This window comes from Raphanus sativus, unplaced genomic scaffold (genome assembly GCF_000801105.2).
Source record: "Raphanus sativus cultivar WK10039 unplaced genomic scaffold, ASM80110v3 Scaffold0296, whole genome shotgun sequence".
NCBI classification, from domain to species: Eukaryota; Viridiplantae; Streptophyta; class Magnoliopsida; order Brassicales; family Brassicaceae; genus Raphanus; species Raphanus sativus.
Window position 1 is genome coordinate 41,006 of NW_026615616.1, and position 6,000 is coordinate 47,005.

Here is a 6,000-nt window from a genome sequence, read left to right on the forward strand (position 1 = left end):
AATCAACAAACTGACAACCTTTTCTTTGTGAGATATTTTGAACTCCTAGCTGCTATGTGAAAATGACACTCATTTGTGCTTACCCTTTTTTCATATCGTAGATCTTTCGTATCGTAGATCGTGAATGATGATGATACGCATGCATGTTTTGTTGCTTTATATGCCAAACTATTCTATATGCTGTACTACATCCAACTGTTTAATAGTAGTCATAGTAGGCAGTACCGTCTCAAACTTTATACGGACCCTGTTCAAAAAAGACATTTTTTAGTAATCTAAAATAATTTAGATTTTTTTACAAAATATCATTATAATATAAAATAAATACATCAATTTAATTATTTTATATCTAAATAACACTATTTTCTGGGTTTTAATGCAAAATCATCGATCAAATCATCAAATTTGATCATTTTTCTAGTCATTCTTTTAGTTTTTCAATTTTTTTTTTACGTTTATTATATCCAAATTAGAAATTATAATCTATAAATATAATAGAGTAACAAAATCTAGATACTAGTTAGACAAAAAGACAAGGCACTCTTTTTTCTTGTCTACAAAAATTATAGACTAGATTTTTTTTTTGCTTTGTGTTTGCTATTTTTTTTTAAAAAAACAGTGAAGAAAATATATATTTTTTTCCCTATCTATAATCACTTATTAATATTTTTTTCCTAAACATAATCAAATTAAAATATTGACTTTCTATACTACAATTGAATATTTAAACACACATCAACAACTATTTCTTACTTTCCAAAATATATAAGTGACAGAAATACTAATAACTTCCTAATTTATTGCATTTTTAGTTGGTTATAGAAACAAAATAAAGAATTGTAATTTATATTTATTGGTTATAACTATGAAAATTATTAAATTCAAATATAGATAATCTTATATTTTATAAATATATGCTTTTAAATTTATAAAATTATAACTATTACTTAAATTATGGACCTTCTAAAATTTTGGATCCTGTTCGACTGCTCCGCTTGCACGTACTAAAAGATGGTCTTGATAGTAGGATCTGAAGACTTAAACCTGACGATCTGAAAAAAAACTCATCCCTCGAGTTAGATGTTTATGGACAAATCAACTTTCTTAACGTTAGAATTCTGTCTCAGCTGCTTTGACTTTTCTGAGCTTATTATTGCGCGGCGCGACTAAAATTCGTGTCTACAAGTTAAAGATTAGCATGGCCGAACAAACACTCATCATGAATAATATATTCTATCCATGTTTCGGGCCAATACAAGTTCCAAAACTAAGTCGACAATTATAGTTATACTTTAAGATGCTACATGTTGTAGTATGACATACTAAGTTAATTAAGGGAGATAGGTAACTCAGTGCTTTATGACCATCCACTACAAGAAAACAACACTTTGGCGAGGAAAATTAACGAGGAAATAAAATCCTCGTAAAATTACGCCGACTTTACGAGGAAACTACAAAAGAAAGAACAAAACGTCGTTATTTCCTCGTAAAGTAACGAAGAAAACATTTCCTCGTTAAAACAACGTAAAGTTACGTGGTTTTAACGAGGAAATTCTCTTTCCTCGTTAAAACCACGTAAAGCTTGCATCATCTTTACGAGGAAATGAGGAAATAGAGTTTCCTCGTAAACACAACGTAAATTCACGTCTTCTTTACGAGGAAATGTTTTACGTGATTTTAACAAGGAATACTAAAGCACATTTTTTTTTGCTACCTACCTATTCCTCGCAAATTCCTCGCAAAACTTCAACTACCAGATTCAAAAAATTTCTATAAATATGGAAGTTTCAACATCATTTTAAACACACCAATATTGAGGTTTGAGGTTTGGAATGAAGAGTAGAAGATAAGAAAGATGGTGTTTGTGGTTTGGGGTTTTAGATTTTAAGCGTTTAGAAAGCATACCTTGTTAATTCCTCGTATTTAACGAGGAAATAACGATGAAAAAAAAAATGCGAGCCTCGTTAATTCCACGTAAGACGAAATCGTCGTAAAGGCCTCGTAAGCTTACGTGGAATTACCGAGGCCCGTTGTTTATTTCCTCGTAATTTCCTCGTGGGTTTACGAGGTTTTAACGAGATATTTTGTCTAAACCCTAAACCCTAAACCCCAAACCCTATCTTTCTTCTATTTTGTCTAAATCCCAAACTCCAAACCCCATTAATAATTTTATAATTTTCAAAGATTATATTTTCAAATCTTCAAAAGATTGTATTTTTGTTGCAAAATAAATAATTTGATTTTGTATAAGTTTATATAGAAAGAAGAGATTGATATTAGAAGTTAAAGAATTGTGGTTTTAAATTTTGAGTTTTGAAATTTGGAATGAAGAGTAGAAGATAAGAAAGATGGTGTTTGTGGTTTGGGGTTTTAGATTTTAGGCGTTTAGAAAGCATACCTCGTTAGTTCCTCGTAGTTAACGAGGAAATAACGATGAAAAAAATGCGAGCCTCGTTAATTCCACGTAAGACGAAATCGTCGTAAAGGCCTCGTAAGCTTACGTGGAATTACCGAGGCCCGTCGTTTATTTCCTTGTAATTCCTCGTGGATTTACGAGGTTTTAACGAGATATTTTGTCTAAACCCCTAAACCCTAAACCCCAAACCCCATCTTTCTTCTATTTCGTCTAAAGCCCAAACTCCAAATCCCATTAATAATTTTATAATTTTCAAAAGATTATATTTTCAAATCTTCAAAAGATTATATTTTTGTTGCAAAATAAATAATTTGACTTTGTATAAGTTTATATTAGAAAGAAGAGATTGATATTAGAAGTTAAAGAATTGTGGTTTTAAATTTTGAGTTTTGAAATTTGGAATGAAGAGTAGAAGATAAGAAAGATGGTGTTTGTGGTTTGGGGTTTTAGATTTTAGGCGTTTAGAAAGCATACCTTGTTGATTCCTCGTAGTTAACGAGGAAATAACGACAAAAAAAAATGTGAACCTCGTTAATTCCACGTAAGATGAAATCGTCGTAAAGGCCTCGTAAGCTTACGTGGAATTACCGAGACCCGTCTTTTATTTCCTCGTAATTTCCTCGTAGTTTACGAGGTTTTAACGAGATTTTTGTCTAACCCCTAAACCAACCCCAAACCCCATCTTTCTTCTATTTTGTCTAAATCCCAAACTCCAAACCCCATTAATAATTTTATAATTTTCAAAAGATTATATTTTCAAACCTTCAAAAGATTATAATTTTGTTGCAAAATAAATAATTTGATTTTGTATAAGTTTATATTAGAAAGAAGAGATTGATATTAGAAGTTAAAGAATTGTGGTTTTAAATTTTGAGTTTTGAAATTTGGAATGAAGAGTAGAAGATAAGAAAGATGGTGTTTGTGGTTTGGGATTTTAGATTTTCGGCGTTTAGAAAAGCATACCTCGTTAATTCCTCGTAGTTAACGAGGAAATAACAACGGAAAAAAAAAATGCGAGCCTCGTTAATTCCACGTAAGACGAAATCGTCGTATATGCCTCGTAAGCTTACGTGGAATTACCGAGGCCCGTCTTTTATTTCCTCGTAATTTCCTCGTGGGTTTACGAGGTTTTAACGAGATATTTTGTCTAAACCCCTAAACCATAAACCCCAAACTCCATCTTTCTTCTATTTTGTCTAAATCCCAAACTCCAAACCCCATTAATAATTTTATAATTTTCAAAAGATTATATTTTCAAATCTTCAAAAGATTATATTTTTGTTTCAAAATAAATAATTTGATTTTGTATAAGTTTATATTAGAAAAAGAGATTGATATTAGAAGTTAAAGAATTGTGGTTTAAAAATTGAGTTTTGAAATGTTAAGAAGATTATATTTCAAATCTTCAAAAGATTTATTTTTGTTGCAAAATAGAAATTTAAATAAATAATTTGATTTTGTATAAGTTTATATTAGAAAGAAGAGATTGATATTAGAAGTTAAAGAATTGTGGTTTTAAATTTTGAGTTTTGAAATGTTAAGAAGATATTGAGGTTAAAAGGAAGATATGTTTGTAATATATGAAGTAGAAATATAAGAAAGATGGGGTTTAGGGTTGGGGTTTGGGGTTTCTGATTTTAGAGGTTTAGAAATTTACCTCGTTAAAAACTCGTAATTTACGAGGCATTTACGAGGACCAGAAAGACGGGCCTCGCTTATTCGTCGTTGGATTTAGGACGGGCCTCGCAATTTCCTCGTAAGTTTACGAGGATTTTACGAGGAAATAAAAGACGGGCCTTAATTAATTCTTCGTAAATCTACAAGAAAATTGCGACGCCTTCGTAAGTTATATATACAACCCAAACCTCACAATCTCCATTCGTCCCAACTTCCTCTCCAATTCCTCTCCATTTCCTCTCCAACTCCTCTCCCATTCCTCTCTCCTTCGAAATGGTAATTTCCTCGCTCCCCATAATTAGTTTAGTATATTAGGTGGTTAGTTTAGGAATTTAGATAGGTTTATGGAATTTATGTTCGTTAGATAGATTTTTAAATTATTGATGATAGATTTTTTATTATTGCTGATCATAAACTCAAAAAATATATTTTTGCAGGTTCGCAAGAACATGCTTACTGCTCACTACAGAGACATGTTCGGTGAGTCTGGTAGTCAGTTAGACTCTCCAGGTTCTTCTTCAGGTGCCGGCGGTTCCGTGTGAGTGGACTCGAGGCCTTCATCGACGTTATAGCGGCCACAAATCCGGAATGGGAAACTTTATTGAGGAACATGAAACAACAAAATCTCATTCCAGACGAGTCATCGGGCACACATGACGAGGAGGAGCAAGGAATTCTACGAGGCGATGAACGGGCCTTAGTTTTTTTCGGTTTATGTATTATAAAATCCAAAAACTTATTATATATAAAAATATTTTGTTGCATTTGAATTTTATTTAAAAATTATTTATAAACCACAAATATATAAATATTTTTACTAAATTAAATTAAATAATTATTAAATTTATCAATATTATTTATTAATTCGAAAATTCGCATTATACGAGTTATTACGTCGAAAGCTAACCGAGGAATTTACGAGGAATATTTTACGAGGTATTTACGAGGAAAGCTTTCAAGGAATCTACGTGGAGTTTACGAGGAATATATTGCAAGGAAGTTACATCAAATTTACGAGGATTTCTTCCAAGGAAATTACGTGTAAGTAACGACGAATGCATCGCGTGGTTTTTACGAGGAAAGCCCGCGAGGATTTACGAGGAAATGCGGCGAGGAACTTACGACGAAATCTTGACTTCGTTTTTACGAGGAAATGGTTGACTCGCTACTTTACGAGAATGGCGACGAAATGTGTGTTACGACGGACGATAAACGACGAAACCTATTTCCTCGTTAATTCCTCGTAAACTTCTTTTTACGAGGAATTAACGAGGAAATTGGTCCTCGTTAAATATATGTTTTCTTGTAGTGATCCCAGTCTAGAAAAATACAAATATGAGAACTGACAATAAATAATTAGTATGATTGAAAACATATAGCTTTCGATTGATAAAATAACGGCTCTGTATATAATGTCACAAATTGTTGATAGAGACGCAGCTACGTTCCCTTTCATCATCCCGAAAGGAAAGTAGACAAATCAAATTGAGCTGTCTTGCATCAAAGAAAAAGAAAAAGAAAACATCTGTATTGGGGTTATATATAGTTCTTTACGACACACCATTACGTAGTATGAATCTAATCTATACAATCAGAAATATACATGTAGAATATATTCGTTAACTTAATCATATATATAACGGTTTCATATAAAAAGTGTGACATTTGTAGGAATGTGAGAGAAAGGACCGTGTGCATTGGTTTGGTGGGCCGCTGGACCGTTGGTTCTCTAACTAAAATAATATCAGTGACGAAAGCCTTGTTGTTAAATCCCTGAACCACCCCTCCACCCTTCTTCCAACCTTTCGCCAGCTAATGCTTTTACTTTTCCGAAGAAAAAGGTAAGAGGATCTCATTCCTTTACTTACTCCCACTTTACGTTAATACCCTCTCCTTCTCTAACCTAT